Source organism: Crocodylus siamensis, chromosome 15 (assembly GCF_052110815.1).
Source record: "Crocodylus siamensis isolate JL-2025a chromosome 15, ASM5211081v1, whole genome shotgun sequence".
NCBI lineage: Eukaryota > Metazoa > Chordata > Crocodylia > Crocodylidae > Crocodylus > Crocodylus siamensis.
The window spans coordinates 10,640,448-10,661,158 of record NC_143409.1 but is presented as its reverse complement, the minus strand read 5'-3'; the positions used below and the strand labels follow the sequence as shown (position 1 = coordinate 10,661,158).

The 20,711-nt window shown below is 42.4% G+C and overlaps 1 long non-coding RNA gene across 1 annotated transcript in view; it reads left to right on the top strand.

Annotated features, from left to right (window-relative positions):
* Nucleotides 1-3,101: 3,101 nt before the first annotated feature.
* LOC149852097 (uncharacterized) overlaps nucleotides 3,102-20,711 on the top strand; it is an 85,417-nt gene continuing 67,807 nt past the window's right edge. Inside the window, exons 1-2 of the long non-coding RNA XR_016439314.1 lie at nucleotides 3,102-3,255; nucleotides 3,559-3,720. This is a non-coding gene — a long non-coding RNA (uncharacterized LOC149852097). The remainder of the gene's footprint in view (nucleotides 3,256-3,558; nucleotides 3,721-20,711) is intronic.

The window sequence follows — 20,711 nt, the reverse complement described above, 5'->3', positions numbered from 1 at the left end:
ACTGTTAAAAAGTCCATGCCTTACTTGTAGTCTGATTTTTTTATAATTACAGTTTCCAGGCATTGAGGCATTGGGTCTTATTAGGCCTTTACTAGATAAAGAAATCTTTATTACTCATTTCTGTTGTCCATACGGTTCCCCATGTAGCTATTTTGTAGGCACTGAGTACCTCGCTTCTCAGCCTTCTCTTTTATAAGCTAAAAAGATTGAAACTCTTGACCTGCTTATTATAGGTCATATTCCAAATCATTAATTATTCCTTTTTTTTTTTTTTTTTGGAATCCTCCCCAATTTTTCAAAGCACTTCTTGACGTGTGGACACCAGGACTGAATACAGTCACAGTCACAACAAGAAGTGCAGTGGAGCAAGAGATACTAGAACTGCATTAGAAAGTCAACGATATTTGTTTTGACTCGTGGGCAAGATTTCAGGTCAATTCCCATTGTTTTCAGGTCAGTTCTTGTTGTTTACAGCTCCCCTTCACCCATCTCTAACTTTCTACTGATAATGTCTACTGTGTGAGGGGGGAAAATGGCACGGATAATTTGATAATCATAGGCAAGTGTGGTGTCCCCCTCCAGCAATGGGAGGATGAGAGCCTGCTGCCGGTTCAGGTTACTAGATGTGCTTCTTGTTTCAGATGACAGAGTGATGTGCTTTTAGCTCTGATGCGCTCTCATTCAAAACCTAGAGATGGAATAGGCTGAGAACATTACAAATGCAGAGTAGTGCTGAAAAATATAACTGCATCTAAAGTAATACACCGGCTGTCTCAATAGGAGGGATCATCATCTCCATAAAATGTTTTGGACTCAGATGAGCCAAACCTTCAGCAGTTTGCCAATGAAAGTTTTCACTGTGCGGTTTGGGAAGAAACCTTTTAGTGTATCCGGTCTATCCCCCGCAGCCTGTGAAGAAATTCTTGAGCACATTGTTGAACATTGTGAAAATGTGTGCCACAGGATGTTGATGAAGCCAAGAATTTTGTGAGATTTATAGAGAGACTGGACATTTATATGGGTAACATGAATTGCCAGACTTAAGGCTAAAGGAAAATTTTTGAAAGACGATAAAACTTCAGGATTCGGGGTTTAAACTTGTCACTCAATCTAAGGGATTAAGATGAAATCGTCCTGGGAGGGTGGGAGATTGCCCCAAAGAAGGGATTTCTTGCATTATCTTCTGAAAGATCTGATGCTGACCTGTGTTAGACCCTGACACAGATGGAGCATAGGTCTGACCCAGAATGGCGATCCTTTTAGTTTTTAAAGATAGGAAGCAACAGTTCTTCTATCAATACTGCCTGTATGATAATAGCTACATCTGCACATCTACTGGACACGAGTGCAGTCCTGGGCCATGGGGATCACTCTCTTGATAAATCCAAGCAAAGCCTAGAGATATTGGTGTAGTGTTGCAATGGTAATTCATTCCTCATGCTGGTTTATGCAAAAGAAGCCAATTCAAGCTTGAGGGCCAGGAAATAGCCCTGTGGGACCCTATAGGAGAACACAGTAAAATAAAATGCAAAGGCAACACTTCAGTTATCAGTTACATAAAATATAGACTTGGCAAAAGATGGGCCAGATCATTTCTGGAAGCACTGTGGATTATAATCTGTGCTGCAGACCCAATAAATGGGGCTTTAATCAACGAGTATGAAAAATTGGGTTGACTGTTATGTCCCTCTACACAGAGAGATTGCAGCAACACTAATTTAAACAGGATGCTAGATCTAAACTGTATATTTTATTCAGATCAGAATCAGTTTGACTCTGTACTAACAATGGGCCAGAGACATTGTGTTCACTCCAAATATGTGGTAGTTTTGTTCTGCTGAGGTTAGGAGCCAGATGTGAAGTGTATGGAGTAGAGTAGAGTTCATGTCCTGTGCTCTAGCATAGAACCACGTCCACTCTGGGGCTCATCTCTCTGAACTAAATCCTAAAATGTGGTCCTTTGTAATGAGGTAATTATATTTGATTAATTCCTTCTATTAGTTTATCAGTGACTTAAACTCTGGCAACAATATTCCAGGCAGATCCAAGTCAACTAAACTTGGCACTTTCCTGTGGGATCCCATGTTGTCTTTAATTTGCTAATAACAGTTGTGAAAATATAATCAGTAGGGCTCTCCGGCTGAAACCGAATTGCATTCTATGGTGGAAAAAATATAAATCAGCAAAACTGTTTAGAGTACTTTCTAGGAACTATGAAGCTATAAAAAAAATGGAGAGACAAAATGTTGTAGTTCTGTTTTAGTTGACTTTTATGGTTAGCATTTCAGGTAAAGTCTGTAGAGATGCTTATGTTATGATTCAGGCGGGGACTCCAACAGGACTTACAACTTTCTGATGAGATAAAATCAAGCTATAAAAGCCCTGAGGAGTGGTATAAGTTGTGCATTAGGCCCAAGGATTGGCCTGGAAAATCATTATAATACTATCTAGTTTGGGGCTGGATGACAATGCATGGATGACGTGATACATTTCTTTCTTTCCTGGGCTTCTCTATTATACCTTTCTCCCAATGAAAGAAGTTTGCACGACAAACCAATATTACTGTCCACAGGTCAAAGGGGAAATGCATCACTTGAGTAGATTGCAAGTTGATCCAGGGCAGAATGAGTAGCTGTTTCCTTCAGGGAGTGGTGACAGGGAGGACGGGGTCAGGGGGTGGAGTAGCCAGGAATTAGGGTGTGTGGAGTAGGATGTAGATAGTCACAACCCTTCCAATTACCATAAAAATGAAATACATACAATACACTAATTCTGCATGGAAGTGAACTTTAATTATGTCTCAACAGAACAATGAGCAGCTTCCAAAAGAGCTGTAAAAGTCATCATTGGGGACTGTCCACAGGAAGAAAGAAGCAAACAAGAAAAAGGTTCTTTGTGTGGAAAACATGTTACAGGAAGTATTTTAAAAAGCTGCTCCCAGTTAATTTACATAGGAAAAATTAATGACCGACTTACATCTCCTACTGTCTTCTGCACAGAGTCCCTATCTTAGGCTTAGCTGGCACTCTCCCTTCCGAAGGACCCTCAATTTCTTTACCAATTTGGACTGATACTACTTAATTTGATCTCAAAACACTCATGGATGTCAATGACAGCAGGACTGGGCACTATTTTGTGTGCAGTGTATGCCATAGGGATTACTCAGCTGTCACTGAAATGCATCTGCTTCTTGGATAGAGCACCCACTCTGCAACATAAACATTACCTGGGTTTTTTTCTTGGAGGAACAGAGAGGTATTGTGCTTCTAGTAAAACCCATGATATCTCAGAGTAATCCAAATGTAGGGTCCAGTAAGTGCTATAGAAAGTAAAATGTCTTTTTCAGGCAGCACCTGTGGAGCTATTCTGGACGATGCAGAATACATATTTGATTATATTACTGTCTTCCTAGACAGGCACCTTAAGAAAGCAAACAAGCAATGATATTAGTGATTAATACTTCCACGAAATCCTGGATGTCACTGGAGAAAATCAGATGACATTGTGCACTAGAGTGGGGAAGCTTACTAATGCTTGCAATATTTTTTTTCTCCCAAGGTCTGGCTGTCCAACAAAGGAGGTACCATCTGCCAACCCTCGCACCAAACACATTGTAATTTGTGGCTACAGAACTACTTCACAACTCCTGAAGCACTGGTACTTTTACTGTGGAGGACAAAAAAAAAAAAAATTAAATAAAGTTCCCGGGAAACAGATCAGGTAAGAATGCTTGTAAAAATGGGAATAATGTGACAATATGTTCATCGACTTTGCTTTTATAGAGCCTGATTCTTTGCCATGCATGTTACATCATCGCCTACAGCAGCGTGAAATGAGTGGAGAGTGGGTGTAATTTGCAATCATTCTGATTTTTAGCTTCTAGTGTACTTAAATAGTTGATTCATTTTTGCAGTCTTTCTAACTTCACAGTCTAATCAGGAACAGTTTTCAGCAATGCAGTATTGAAGGCATATAGCATATAGGTTAGTTGGAAGTAGACAGAAATCCACCTGTTTCTTGCCTTAGATTGTGAACTCATTGGGCCAGGAGCTGGCTTTTTCCTTTGTGTTTGTGCTTCACCTACTAGAGAGAGATGTTGATCCAAAATGAGCTTTTTGGCACTGCAATACAAATGATGATGACCCATATCAGTAGTTACTGATTTCTGTGCCCTGTTTCAATGACTATACAAGTACTTCTAGAGGGCTAAAGTAAAAAAATCAGAGTACTTGTGACTTTGAAACTGTCTCTCTGTGATTATTTATGAAAGTAAAATGCCATCTTTCAAAGAATGGAAATGGCAATGGTACACGATCAGGAGTAGAGGGCAAAAAGCAGTACTTTTTGAAAACTCTTTGCCAATCTTTGTCTTACATCTACAAGTCCCTGGCACATATAAAAAAAGACTGCTACAAATACCTTATACCAGGTACCCTGCCCACATCATACTAATAATTCTCTAACAAGCGTGAGTTGCACACCCAAATGCTAGTGATTCAGGATAGAGGGGACAGGTCTGATTTATGTGATATATAAGAAAGAAACAGAAGATGGTTATTCAGTCCAAAACACACTGTGACCTTTACTAAAAGCATGTAAACAGCCAGGGTAAGATCCAATATGAACTCGTTAAAACATCTTAAACTGAATGCCTATGTACTGCTGCATTTAGGATAAAATATTCCAGGGTATAACCATAATTCACAGACATATACATCAGTCTAAACTGGATACTGCATATTTCCATACTTTTATAACTCCTGATTGAAAGCACAGCTGTTTGCAAGGGATGTTTAACTTGGTGGTCAGTTATCACTCTTTTTTAATACATAAAATGTTCTCATTCCACCTTGCTGACCTTTTCTTTTCTTTTTTTTTTTGATAACCCCTTTACCTTCCCATTCCCTGCTCAGACCCATTAGCAGGATGTTGTGCAATATGGTGCTTGTCATCTGTTTCAAAGACACAGTGATGTGATACAGGTATGCCAGATGGATAAACCTAGTGTGACTAATTATTGTGTATTTGCCTTTAATTATTATCATTTATTACGGGAGAAAAGGCAATAGAGGTTCCCAGATTCGAAAGGGAATGTCGGCAGAAGGGGATACTTTTTTTTCCCCAAAGCACTGAAGCACCAGGAAAAAAAGTTTTCTTTTTAAGGGGTAGAGGCAAGAGACAGAAAAAAAAATACTGTGAGCTACAGTAGATTCTTTTCCAGCCACTCCCCATACACTTCGAATGGAAAGTCTCACAGGTAATAAAATGTTTTCATCATGATTAGAAGCAAGGATACCCTTTGCCTTGAATGCCCATCCAGGGAAATGAGCATGAGAAACTCCCTTATTCTCCTTCTTCAACATAGCACTGGGAAATGGCCATATCCTTGGCTCTATACCATCAGTGCACAGGCCAGCTTAGCTGAAGTGGTACAGAGATTAAAGTAATCTGTTACTTCCATAAGTGCGTAAGTTAATCAACAGCCTTGGCCATGTTTGGCAATAAGATTTTGCCAACAGAAGACCTAACTGGTCTGTCTTTAGGCTAGCACGGCATCCTGAAAGATCCCTGTTTGCTCAGACTGAATCAGCATCCTATGAATTTAAGATAGAAGAATTCTGTTGTGTTTGGTGTCTTTTGGTTATTTCCTTGGTTTAAGGAATATCTTGGGGTATACAGTTCAGGCTGGAAAAAAAACTGGCTTCCAGTTAGGGACCAGAACCTGCTGTGCTGAATGGCTACATCCTCTGTGTCTGGTCCCACTGATGTCAGTGGGCCACTTAGGCTATAAGGCCATATTAAACATGTGTAATGGTACCAAGAGCTGACCCACAGTTTGCAAGTGCAAGTTACATGCCATTTTTTGAGCCCAGTTAAATCCAATAGGACTATGCAGGGGATAAATTAGGGTAGAGGTTCCCAACCACCAGGCCGAGGCCCAATACTGGGCCATGGCGAGTTGGCTGTGGGGTTGTGGCATGAGCCTGCCGCTGGGAGCCCTGTTTGTCCGCCCAGGTGAGCAGCTTCTGGGGTCACAGCTGAGCTTCCGGGGTGAAAGCCAGGCAGTGGGGTAGCTCCAGGAGGGAGGCAGCCAGCTCTGCACACCCTGTCCCACTCCTGCCTGGCCATGGTAAAAAAAAGATTAGGGACCACTGAATTAAGGGAATGTATCAGAAACTGGCTGCAAAATAGGCAAGTGTTATCTGATTTGTGATGAAATTGCAGTGCAAAATGCATTAATCAGAAAATGGTTAACTGTAGCCTATGTGACCAATCAGTTACAGATTGTTTAAAATGTAGAGCAAACCATGAAAGGAACAACTCCTCTTTTGAAAGTATTTGTTAAACATGTGTGAAGTCACAAATCTCCAAGGCTGTACATGGGCGCTGTTAGGGCCATGTCACACGTTACGCTTAGGACATTGTAAGTGCACTTAAAAGATGAGTGCCCATGTGTTCGAGTAGTAAAACATGTGCTAAGTGTGATTCTATTGTACCAAAGTCAAGACTTCCTGCAGGAGGAATATCTCCAGATTGTATGAAGTAACACACGTTTGGCTATTGTCGCTCTCGACTCCATTGTCGCATCTCAACTCCTTGGGGCAGTGCAGGGGCTGGGAGTGGTCCAGTCCTAGCACTGCGTGGGACTCTTGAACCAGCCCTGCCCTGGTGCAGGTTTGGGGCTGGGACCAACAATCAGCTGATTATCAGCCTCAGTCCCAGCCCCAGCCATACGTCAGAACTGGTTCAAAACTGGTGGGGGCAGAGATCCTGCAAATCAAGCAGCATCCTCTCCCAGGCTTGGTTCCCCATACCTCCCTCCACCTAACCCCAGCAGCAGTGGCCTGGCTTACCCGGGCATGCCCAGGGCAGAAGCACCTTGGCTGCGCATGGCTGAGCATGCAGTGGGGAGGGCACAGACTCCAGGCCTGGGGGTTGCAGGTCCCCACTGCAGAACCCAGTGCTGGTGCCTTTGTTTGACATGGCTCCAGTCCTGTCCAGAGCAGGTTGAGATCATAGTAAGTGTTACCATGTGACTACTCAGAACATGTTCTTACTTTTAGTATGGTGCAGTAATGCTCACTGTGATTTCGGAAGAAATGCATGCCAAGTGTCCAGTGTGACAAGGCACTTGCACAGAGTAGTTCACCTAGATGGAAGGCCAGTTTTCTTTTGGATGAAAAATGTTTTCCTTCCCAAAGTTTGTTAAAGTTAATAGTGCTTTTCTTCCCAGCTGTGGTCTGAGCCTGGAAATCCTGACAAGCCTCCCTTTAGCTTATTTGAATATGGTTTGAATAGGTCTTGAAGGAACACCTAATATTCTGTGCTTTTGTTGATTGTTCAGTTCTAAATCTAAATCAAAGGCAATGACATTAAATCTAAATCAAGTAAAAAATGCCCCTTATATCCAAAAACGAATGCATCCAGTTGGCAGATTGAAAATGTACCCCATCAGCCTCATGAAATAACTAGGCTTTGGTTGCAAGAGTCTCCATCCTTCTTGAGAAGATTTAAAGCTAATCTGACATGGAGCTGTTTTGTTCTCTCAAAATTTTTTAAATTTTTTTGCGGGGGGGAGTTCATTCTTTTTTTTTTTTTTCAATATCTTTTTATTCAATTCTCTGCGGATTAGTTATATATTTATTCAGCTTTTGGATGGCAAACAATCGGGAAATAAATTCAGAGACATTCCTCAGTACAAATGCATGCACTTGTAACCCAGTTCTTGATCAAATGTCTTCCTTGCTTTTCAGGGATTGGCCAACCTCCACAGTTATCTCCGCACTGGGCAGATGGGTTTCCATCTTTTCCCCATCCAGAGATGAGTGTAGTTGGTAGGAAGTGCATTGTGCATTGTTTAACAGGAGAACAAGTCTCTTCTTTCTGCAGTGCATGGCAAAGCAGGGGAATGACAGGGAGATGATTTCTCCCTAAGTTTCTGCTTTTGTTTCTCAAAAGTTTTCTGGTCTCGATTAAGTGTTACTCCACCCCAGGCTGAGTTCTCCTTTCTCAAGGCTTGGAGAGCTTTCTGTCTCTCTCTCGCTAACTCCACCTATACAAATAAGATATATGTGCCCTTCTACAGATCCCCCCAAAATATTGCGATTGGTGATGTGAGAAGAAATGAGGTCTTCTTCCCAGAGCTGCCTTGCCCTCTGCTGGATAATTTCTCAGTATCCAGTATAGTCCCGTGCATTGAGATGCTATGAACATAGTCACTAGCCAGGGCGTAATTGTTCTTTAAAAGGCTTACGTTTTAGTACCTATGTGGAAACTGGTTTCTTCTAGCCCTTTCTCAGCAGATATTCTGCACATGTTCAACCCCGTCTGCTGACTTCAGCGACAGAAATAAATTCTCAGTGCTTTTTACTTCTTTCAGCTCCGTCGAACCAGTGCAGAGTAAAAGGAGAGCTTATCCTTTCTTGCACATCATCAACAAAATTGTTTGTACAGGTGTAATTGCCTGGAATCTAGTGAAGTTATTTAAAGGCAATTGATTTGCAGAGGCTTTATGTGGGCTTGATTGGAAAAAATTGAGGTTATACAGCTGTTATAGAGGGGATAATCACCATGCCTGGGAACTGCTAGCAACACGTGGAACCATGCAATAACTCACCAAATTTCTCATAACAAAACTAAATACATGGAAAGTATACCAATGCATGGAAATAACCAGACCCTGCTCCTCATCTAAATACAGGCATGATGCTTTTCTTCCCAGCCATCACTTCTTCTCTCACTGCCCACTTAAGAACAGACTTTTCTTCCATCTTTGGTTTCCTCTGAGACTAATTTTCCTATCTGTGCCCCCAAAGCTGCAGAGCACGTTTATGTTCCCTGCTTGCTGAAATGACCCTGTATTAATGCTGCTTCAGGTGGGTAAGCCATAGATGGAAAATAAATGGATTCAGAAGCTCTGGGGACAATAGGGGTACTCTCAGCATGGAGGCCAGCAATGGACAAGATGTACATCTGGAAATTAGAAACACAGATATTTCATTTTTGGTCCTTTAAGCTTTGTTCCCCACTCCCATCCTAGTGAAATCATGCTGCTGGAGAACCTCCTTTAGTCCCCTCTGAATGCCCAGAGTTCCAGGTCTCTGCGTCAGGTTTAGCTCCAGATTCTTGAGGGTCTTTGGGGTAGTCTTAAAGTGTCTTCTGATTATAAATGTGCAATTCAGGGCCAGCAGCATTTATACTGGCACCACTGCTGCATAGAAAGCCTAGGGCTTTAAAGTTATAAGAAATAAAACAGGTCCCCCAAGCTGCCGTTTAAATGATGAAAAGGCTTCTTCTTCCAAGAGCTGCAGGTGCTGTGTTGTGGATCTCAGCTCAGTTGCAAACTCAAAAAAAAAGAAAAAAGAAAAAAAAGAAAGAAAATGAGAATAATTGAGAGAGAGAGAAAGAGAAAGAGAAAGAGAGAGAGAGATTTCCCTTTTGGAAATAAAAAAAAAAATCATGTTAGGAAAGTGGGAGGTAAGAGATTAGGGAAATTTACTGACTGTTAACGGGGAGTAGCCATCAATTTTTTTCAGACCATTTGCTACCCTACCAGCTGATGCACAATATTGTATTTTGATGTACATCATTGTGTTAGACAGTGAGCTTCTTTTTTCCAATACCAAATCAACTGCAGAATTTGCTCTGGTACAAGCTATTGCATCTTGTCACAGAACTTGTACCATAGAGGCCAAATTTCTGAAAGACCCCAGCTCCCATGGTGATACTAGGGCTACATCTCCAAAAGAACATTTTAGCCAAAAAAAGAAACTTTTTCTCCATGACTACATGGCAAGTTTAGCCCTCTAATGACTTTGGCTGGCTTAGTCACTTCCAAATGAGCATGTTTCCTCTTGGTTTGATTAGCACTATTTGAAAGAACCTGATGCAAAGAGCTGGATGTACAAAAGGAGCCTTTTGCAACGTACAAAGCAAGTTTTCCTGATCCTGGAAACCCCAAGAAATATTCCACATATGTTTGAGTGTCATTTATTGCTGCTGTAGATATTAACTACTTGTCTGTATACAGACTTAGAGCACTCCTGTAACAATATAAATATTCAAGATTGGGTCCAGATTATATCAGGGGCTATGCAAACATAGAAAGTAGATGCTAGAGAAAAGCTCCTTTCCTGGCTCACCATAGAAAAACAAAGCCATATTGGGAATTTTATTGGATTTCATAAGTAGTTTCCGTGGTTCACTGTGGAAATCTATTCTGTATAGAACAGCACTGAACCTTTGTCCAAGTGCTGAGCTGTGTGGCACTGCACCTTGAGTGGAGTTTATGGTGGAGTGCCTTTGTCTTGTGGGTTGAACACATTAACAACTCTGTTAACATGTTTGAGCAAGTAGAGGATTGTCCTGTGTAATTCTAGCAGCAGGATACGTGACTTGTAGCCTTTGGAAAGTGTTCTTTAGTATTTCACTGCCCTAAAATAAGCAGCTGATAATGTTCCTTACTAGAGGTGGCAAAGTGATAGATATTCTGTTTCTTTTCCTGACCTACTCACTGGCCTTCCACTGTGGCTGATGGACTTATTCCAGTTTAAAATAAGTGTGAATGATGAGCCTAGGTCAAATTCATTGCATTTTTTTACAGCACATCCCACCTGGAGTTCTCAAAGTATTGGAAACCATTGCAGTTTCAGAACAGCCCTGTGAGTTAGAGAGTGGCAACTAAAGCACAGATTTACAGTGCGAGGTAGGGGAAAAACACTTGGATTACACCATGTTTCATCCTGAATAAAAAGGCAATATGTAAATAGTGGTTAACCATTACCTCTGGGTTCAAGTATAGGCAATGGGACTTTGCAATTGAGTTGGTCAGCTGAAAGGGCTTAATGCAAGTTCTTACCACCAAGGAACTGATGCGATTTTGGTGGGGAGTTTGTAGTAATTAGGAAAATCACCTTTTCCTGTGTTGGGACATGGTAGCAGAGTAGTTAATGGCCCTTCTTTGGTCTTGTTCTGAAGTCCACAGGGTCACCCCAGGTGACCCAGCTAGAAATGGAAACTTGGTGGTTCAGTCTGGGGAATGAAAAGCAGCTGGTTGTGATGGCAAACAAATCACTCTCTTGTTTGTCATAGGTGGTAGAAAATAATATGCCCTAATTACACCAACCAGCCAGACCTTTGACTTTTTTTTTACCCAACCCTATGTGTTGTGGAGCTATTCTACATATAGGACAGAAGAAAGGAGCTCTTCTGTCGTGTATATAATGAGGACATGGGGCACTGTATGATGGTGGGATCCAATACAATGTTCCAGTTGTACTAGGAGGGAATATGGCATCTCAAACATGGAGCACTACTGAAGGCCTGCAGGGAGCCTCTGGGAGGCTTGCAGAAGTGGTAGGAAATTTCTTTCTTTTTCAACCCTAAAGATCATCCAAGTATTATAAGCCAAACACATGGGCTGCTCAAAGATTTGGGCTTTCCCCTGGCAGGTTTCTTTTGCTGTTTTCGTTGCTCATATTTTTCCCTTCCCTCTTTACTTTCTTTGCAGTTCCTTCTGATGCCTATAGATTTTCTCCAGCATATCCCATAAATCCTTTCCTCTTCACCCTTTCTGCTCTCTTTTCCTCTTGGTCTAAACTTTACAACATTCCTCTCTCCCTGTCTCTGAAAATCTGTGCTTTTCATAAATCCATCTGCATTGAATTATTTATAGTTACGATAAAGTCTCCTTTTGTCTAATGTTTATTTTCTCTAATAACAAGAAACATGGGGGGAAATTTTCCAAAGGACTGAAAAAGGACTTGACTTTGCCTGGCCGCTAGGCAACGGTAGTAAAAAAGTACAAAACAAGCCGTATGATGGTAATTTAGATATCTTCTAAAAATAATAGTGCTCAGTGCTTTCAGAATCTAGGGCTCCTCATGTGTGCTGAGCCAGATCTTGATCCATGGTTACATCCCTGTCATGCCATTTGGGGAGTGTGAAGGGGACAGAGAGGAATCCACAAGTGGAACAAGGCCAAGATGGATAATTCTGCACCACTTCCTTCTCAGCCGTCTAAATGGTCTGGGTAGATCTACCACTGCTGATTCCTGGCCAGCACTGTGGTCCCATAAGCTGGTGTCATTCAGAGCAGCTCATTGATCTTAATGAACCATTTGTGAAGTTATCCTTTGTTACCTTTTACTGTTTGTTTGGCTATTTTAGATTAATGGTTTAAAGTCTTTTCCCGTTTCTTTCTCTGGCAGAGGTTTGATGTCGCTCATTTGCTTCTTTCTTCCCCTCAATTATGCTGGTCATGCAAGCATTTCCCTTTGAACACTTTCCAGCCCCAGCTCCTCTCCCCCTTCCCTGTTCTTTCCCCTCCTTTGCATAATTCCATTCCACCTAATGTTTCCTGCACTAATTCCATTGCACATAGGGTGTGGGCAGGGGGAAGGGTCAGGAAGGCATCTTGAGCAATCTCAACCAGTGGTTTTGTGGGGAAAAGTGGGGGTTTGTAATTGTGCTGAGAGAAACTGGATTTTTGGGGGGAGGCAGGTAAAATGCTAGGTAATAAATAGGACAGAGAAGGGGTGGAGAGGGTAGCAGGGAGCAGATTATGGTAGATTTTATATGAATGATGTTGTTGCAGTACCACAGTGATCCACCAGGGGCACACGGCCTTCCAAAGGGTGCAAAACAGCACTGTTCCATTTCAACTTCACTTTCGAGGTTTGGATGGAACAGTGTTTTGTTTTGAATTTCATTTTGAGTTGAAACAGCCTTACTGTTTCTCTTTGTCAGAACAGTGAGGCGGTTTTGATGCTATTTCGACGTTTCACCTGACCATGGGGTTGGGGAAAGGAACTCTGCCCAGCTGGGCTGAGTTCCCAACCCCAGCCCCATGGTCAGGCTGGGGAAACAAAGTTTGGGAAAGGAAACTTTGTTTCCCCAGCCCGACCTAGTTCTCCCCGTCTCCCACCACCTTGCTGCTGGCTGCTTTGAAACGCCACACATTTCAAAATGTTTTGACTAGCCTCCTTTTGTTTCAAGGCTGTTTCAAAGCCCTTTGTTTCAATTCGATGTCCCTGGTTCAAACTCAAAATGAGTTGAACCAGCGCCGAATCAAAAGAGCCGGCAAAATTTTGCACAGCCCTAATGCATATGGTTGCCACTGACACGATAATGTAAGACCTCAAAAAGAACAGATCACCAGCAGGAAGTATGTGGTAGACCCCTCCACACTTGAGCGTGAAGTGGTTTTGTTCAGGTGTAGCTGGCTCTATCCAAAGTGACACTCATCAGGGCAGCCCATTCTACTACTAGGCTGCTCAGACAAGCAGCTCCTATTGTCGGGGGTTGTGCAAAAATTGCCTAGAAGGATTTTTACTTTCTTTCCCATATAAGAGACTTATGCCATGCCTGTCCACCTTGAGATTCCACCACCCTTGCTATTGTCACCAGTTTCCTCTTTAGTCTTTCATTGCCACTGCTCCCAGCCCCTTTGCATCCAAAAGATGTAGGGGTTTTCAGCATCAGAGGAGCAGGGTGTCCCAAGCAGCTAGATTATTTTTATGGCCCTAGCATAACTCTGCCTGAAGGGGTAATGGGTTTCTGAAGCTCTGTTTCTCCCTGAGCTCATCCTGGTCTATTGTAGCTGTGGACAGTCCCCTTCTCAGCGCAGTGGTTTAATATCAAAATTTGACCCCAAGAGAAGGATCAAGCAAGAAAACCAACCCTCCCCCACCCCAAAACCAAACAAACCAAAAAAGAGAAATGAACTGATTCCAGAGCTGTTGAGCAAAGATTTCTAAAACTTTGAAGATGATGATAAAAAAAAAAAAAAGCCCCTGGTCTTTGAGTATTAGGAAAACAAAATGACGAGAGGACTGTTTTGCCAATCTGCATTGGCTGATCTCTAATGATCAAATTGTTATTGATCACAAGCAACAAAAATGCTGTAAGGGAGAGAGAATCCTGCTCTGAGTTGCCCTATATTTCAGACAGACTTTGGAGATTCTCAATTCAATTAAAGGGAAAACAGAAAGTTTTTTTTTTTTTCTCTTCACCTTGCCTTTTTTTCTCTCTCTCTCTCTCTCTTCTGTGCATTTCTTATTTTATATATCTACACACACACACACACATGCACACCCCTCCCCTCCCCTTTCCAATCCTTCCTTTAAGGTTTAATTTAACAATAACATTTGCGATCGGGGTCCTGCGCATCTCAAGGGCATTGCGCTTGAAATTGCACACACTCCGCACCATTTATCATAGCCTGACATGTGTCATGTTCCAGACTGCAGCTCCAAGAGGTTACAGCTCACGACTGCTCCTTTGTTGATCAGCTGCCGAGACAACTGAGGCACCTTTCTTTCTTTCTTTCTTTTTTATTATTAAAGCTGCCTTGTCCCCTTTTTCGAGGGCTAAAGTCTTCTCCCAACAGAAAAAAACCCAAAGCGGTCATCACCAGGTCCATTCCCTGATAGCATTTGCATTGGATGAGTAGTCAGATGTCCCTAATATTGCCATATAGGTCTCTTAATGTTTAATATGATACAGATGTCCCACTGTAAAGTTACTTATCTATTGAAGGAGAAATGGAGAGTGCCACTGAGAGAGGGGGTTTTGTGACCTTTTTTTTTTGAAATCAGGAAGGTTCATATAAAATGGACTTCAAAGTCCTACTACCCCGAATTTTATCATAGGAAGGTGACTTAGAAAATTTGCTGCCCCAAATATAACATTTCCCATTGCTGAACCTGAACACTGAGGTGTTAGCAAATCAAAACTGTCCTTGAATTTGCTTGCTTGCATTGCTACTGTAGTATCCCCGAGCACTGTTACCATGTACCCTCTTCTACATTCTCTGGCTTATTAATTGTACTAAGTCTCTGAACACAAAATGAGTGAAACTTGCAGGAGAGGGCCCCTGTGATGTGTCCAGAAGGAAATGAGATATATGATGATAAAGCAAGCTGTGCTATTTGGAAACATGTTGGGCAGGGACAGAAATTACACATAAACCAGTATAAGTGATCAGAAACCAGTTCAAATCTGTAACACAACAAACATTCAGTTCAAATAAACTACTCTCACAATGGCCAAAACAGGTTTAAGATATGCTTGGATAGATGTAGTATCAGACTTAATTGATTTAGGCTAAATTGGTTTATTGGACTTGTGTCCCAGATCCCCTCCAGATTCAAGTTAACTCACAGTCCTCCAGCATCCCAGGATGCTTTGCATCTCCCCACAAACTCCTCCTTGCAGATTGGGCAGCCTAGCATTGTTCCAAGCTGTCTGCTCTGGCAGAGCAGGCAAGTGTGCTCTAGTTCCCCCTGGCCTCTAGCCTGGGCCACTGCAGGCATCTGGCTGCAGTTTAGGAATCAAAAGTGAATGTCTGTTCACTTGCTTCTTGATTCCATCTACACAGCTTAGACTAACCTGTAAATAAATCATTTCAGCCTCAGCCTTTTTGACTGTCTGTACTTAGCGTGTGAGATCCTGATGACATACATGGTCAGGCACGGACATGTTCTGCTTTATTTGTGGACATGAATAGTTCTGCAGAACCACAGAGAAGGTGGTCATACACAGCCTGGTCATACCTGGAAGCAAATTCTGCGTCATCTTGCAGAACCCTACAGCTCTCCCTTCCATTTCAGTGGGCAGCAGATCCTTGGTCACACAGAGGCATATAGCGCTCTGTTCATTTTAACCTGTGTTAAAAAGCCCCCAGATGCTTGGAACACTTCTTCTCCTGGCCACATAATTTATATGCAGCTGAACAGGCCTTTGGATTTGAGCAGAAAAACATCTACATGGATACAACAGACTTGCAGTTTTGCCACTACCAGTCACACGTTCCCTCTTACAGGGGGTTCCTGTCTTCCAAGAGGCCTCCCCTAAATGAGGAAGCATTGTAAAGAAGACTCAAAGGCTTTATAAAGAGTTCAGTGTGGGCATTTATTCCAGCTAGATGGGAAGAGAGTTTCGAGCTGTTGGAGCTCCATGAGAGGAAACCTGTGGTCTTCCCCCAAATCTATATATGAGGTTTTTCTGAAGAATCTGTAATGCAGAATACACAAAGAGCATGGAAGCAAGGAAAGGACTTATGCTCCCTCAGGACAGCTTTCTCACCCCTCAGCCACAGAGCCAGACTGGTTCCTGCTTATTATATATTTGTCAACAGGCAGCTTTCCCTTCTGGCTGTCCATTGGCCTAGTCTCAACCACAAAGTGCTATCAGGCCCACTTGGCCTGTGGTCTGTCAATTAGGTCACTATGATGATCAGGTGCTATGATGGTTGGTGAATTAGAAACATAACCATGGAATGTATTATACCATTGACACCAAATCAATGTGTGCCTGAGCTAAATGCATCTTTTAACTATCTTGACCATGGAACAGTGCTGACCGAAGCCTCAGGCTGGCCTCACAATCTGCGCTCCTAGCAGTGCCCACATATTGGGGGAAGTGGAAGACAACTGGATGCTATGACATGAGGAACTAAATTAGTCTCAACCTAAAAAGGTCCCTGAAGTAATGACTAATGTAATCACTGAATCCATGTGCAAAAATAAGTGAGGTCCAACAATATTAAAAAAAAAAGGAGAAAAGTATTTAAGTTCAATGAAGTCAAGCTGTCTGAGATATTAGAGGAAGGAATAATGGCATGTGCAGGCAACACGCTGCGGATTGCAATTTATAACAGGATACAAGAAGGAGCCAGCACTTGTTTATGGGGCCATGTTACAAGTTTCAACACATGTACTCTGCTATTCCTTCACGTTGGCATGGGACGTTGGGCATGGCTGGTAACTCAATCAGATGATTGTAAAAATGCCCATGTTGATGACTGTTGTAGGAAGTTAACCAGGGTTGTCCTTTAGACAATACAGCCATATCTATTCTGTCAGTAAGGAAATAGACTTGCCTACTCAACATTTCTGTTATATAGAAAAGCAATTCTTTGATTATGTTTATTATGAAGTGAGCTCAAAGGCCTAAAATGTATTCTGAGTGCATGATCCTGCAGGCCTTAGACTAAGGCGAAGTTCCCATTGTTTTGCAACCTCTTTATTACGCATTGAAATGCAGAAATGGTCTACTTATGCTCTACTTCCCAATATACATGTGGACATAACGGTCGCTATGCTATGCTTGGGACTGCTACCAAGAAACAAGCCCCACACACTTAGCATGCACCAAATCCTGGAGCTGAAGCAGCGTAGTCCACTTAGCATGGCTCTCCGTGCATGTCCCAGTGCCGGCTTATAGGCTGTCTATCTCAAGCTTGTTCTTTGGTGAATGCTCAAGGGCTCTCTAAAGCAGCTACGCTGTCTCATTTCACAGGTGTGATGCACACTGAGTGGGAGTGAGTTGGTGGGGCGTGCTTCTTGGGGACAAATACAGCAGTGCTGGCCCTAGCCTCCCCTACCCCATCTTGGGTAACTTGCTGCATGCCAAAGGGTGTGGGACACACGTGTTCCCCAAAGACAACTACCAATGGCACAAGGTGTCTCGCTGCTAGATTTCCCTGGGGAACCAAACGTCCAAACTTGTGTGTGCATGGCCCAAGAGGCAAAGCGCCATGCCTAAGGTCACATAGCAGGTCAGCAGCAGAGTTAGGTTAGATCCAGGCCTTGTGGCTTCAAGCCCAGGGTCCCATCCATTGGAAATGCTGTCTTTGCATTTACAAAGCTACAGTTGGGTGGTCTCCAGTATTCAAGCACTTCATTAGTATGCAAAGGATCATGGCTCTTGAAAAGCCTCAGTTCTTATTTTTGCTCATGCTTCTGCGAGTAAAAGAGCATGAGTGCTTTGAAATGCATCATTTCTGCCTCTAAAGGAATATGCACAAAGTTTACCTTTACCTACCCTTACCCACAAATACCTAAACCTTGTGGTTCTGCTGGAATACAGTGACTTTAGGCAATATACAGGTGATCCAAACTTTGTTGATGCCAGTTGACAATTTTCTGACCCCACAGAAATATTTGCAGAACCAAGGCCTTGGTACATCTCCAGCAAATTGTGTGCCTTCAGACTCCTTAGCTGCTGTGTGGAAATTCGCCCTTTAATTATTTGACAGAGGTATGTGAAAGCAGGCTAAGTCTTCCACGCCAGATCGATAAGGCTGTCCATCCCCATCATCTTATCCATAGCAAAAAAAAAAAAAAAAAATGAAGACGAGAAAAGTTGCCGTGAGTAATACATTAGCAAAACCTAAGAACCAGTGTCTTGCAAGGAATTTTGTGTGTTGCACTGAGTTAGTTCATCTGCACAGCCTGTCTGCTACATCCCTATAGAAAATAGTGAAAGCCCAAGTAGATAAATGAGGCCAGCTTTCTCTCTGGCAAGTGGACTGTTTGCTCCCAACATGGGAGTGGGGGGAGCTTGTTGCTGTGTTTTCTTTTCCAGACAGGCATAAACACCTCCATTTATTTCCACAGGCCATCTAAATACAAAATTTGCATAAACTGACGGTGTTAATTGATTTATATGCATGCATGCAGTACCCTATCAAAGGTAGATAGAACAGAAGGTTATCCCCTATGTGCCTCCAGGGAACACGTACCCATCTGAGATAATATTGAGAGTGGCATGGCTGGATACATAACTACTTCCAAGTCTGAAGGGATGGAGTCCTTTGTCATTACCAAAAAATCATTTTCCTATTAATATTGTAATTTTCTTTTTAATAAAGACTGCCCTAGCAGAGGCCTAGAAAAGTGCCCTGCAGGTCTGCCAAGGGGTGGCACAGGCTGCAGCTGCCAGGCTGGCTGCCTTCCCAGAGAAGGAGAAAGGCATGCTGGATTGGAAGGCTGAGCAAATACATGGAGATTTGCTTGTGTTCGTGTTGTTACCCAGCGTCTGTCCCTGAAGTGTCATAGCACCTAGAGAAATGCAATCAGATAACAGGAGCCAATACAGGGTGCATCCACACATGTGCTTTAATGTGCAATAGCCTATTTTACTGAGCATTAGAGCGTCACATCAAAAATCGTGTTAATATGAGAATATGCAGTAAAAAGAGGCTACTGCACATTAAGTGTCACCAAAAAAGCATGCACTTTCACTCCTGCGCATTGGGGCAGCCTAATGCGCATTTTAACCTCGCATTAGAGGTACTAAATTTAATGTGCAGTAGCAAAAACACGTTCATGAATGTGTACATGTGCCCACAGTGGAGAGCCAATAGGGCGTGCTTTGTATATCTAGGGGAGGTTATGATCATTCATCTACATACAATGCATATTTCAACCCAAGCCTAACTGGTTCTGGACTGATCCTGGAAATAGGCTTTATCCCAGTTGTTACATGTCTCTAATCCTCTTTTTCAAGCCAGAATTCAGGTCCAGAAGGAGAACCACTTTTGAGAAAACATCTTCCCTGTCCCTTGAAACCATAAGCTGCATAGTACAAATAAGCCCTGAACAGATATGGGGTACATGGAAGGTTGCATAAATTCACACACCAAAAGCAGTCCCATTCACTATTTGGTGGTTCATAGTTTGCTACCTAATGTAAAGAAGGTTACTAGAAGCTGACCTTATATTAGGAGTGGATGAGACAGGGAAGGAATTATTCAATTTTGGTTTCATTTGAGAAATAAAATTCCACCCACTTCTGCTGGTCGGATGTGCATTTGAAGCAGGGAATGTGCAAATGAAAGCACCTTGTAAAGCTGTTAGCAGCAGTTCATGGCAAGAGACATGTTCCTACCAAGGAAAAGCAGGTCAGGTAAACTTCCCAGGTGTTTGGAGGTGAATCTTTTCATTTGTGCACAGCCCTGGGTTGACCTGATTATTTCAGATCTTTACCAATTGTTTTGCCCATACCTATCTATGTTCCTTCTTGTGCTTTATTGGTTTCTGCTCCGGCTGACCTCTTCCAGCAGTTTACTTTCTAACATCCTGAAAGCTTCATCATCATCGCTCAGTCCATCTCACCTTGGGCTCAGATTAAAAGAGCGGGGAAAAGACAGTGAATATAACAACAGAGAAAACAGAAGAGCATTCTGCAACATCCTGGTGACAGTCAGGAGCAGGAGAAGTGGTATAGGCAATCACCCAGAAGAAAGGCAAAAGGGAAAAATCAAAGGAGAAATGGTTGGAGCAGAAGGGCTGAGTGGGGGATGAGTGTAAATAGCAAACTGAGCAGCCAGGGAGAAAAAAATATTTTTCTATTCCAATTAGACAATTGAAGAATCTAGCCAGTGATCAAGGAGTTGAAATGTAACATGGACTGGTTTAAATCACAACACTTGAATACAAATTTTACATTCCCGTTGGTAGGCGGTTGAGCAAACCAAATCTTTGCTCAGCCCAAGAGACAAGAGAGAAAGGAAAATCAGCAGCAGCATCCATCCCAGTGCTACTTACAGCTTACAGTAGAATGGGAGCTGTCTTCCATGTATGTACCAAAATCTTCGTTTGCACTGTCCAAGCAGCCTCAGTTCCCTTACACAGCAGTTCTGCAGTTGAGTTAAACTACTGCATGATCAGGATTTATCCCAGGATTTTCCTTAGTGCTTTCCAATCTCTAGTGGAATCAACTTAAAGATTCATTTTCTTATAGTAAATGCTTTTTGTCAGTGCTGTTTGCTCCCATACTGCTTTGCAACTGTTATTGGGAAGCTCAAAGTTGGGTGTAAAGTCTCCAACGGCCAGAGAAAAAGAGGAGGTTCATTTCCATGATCCTGCTTAGTCTCTTTGCCTATGCTAGGGTTTGGAAATGCTCCAACCACATCTCAAAGTCCC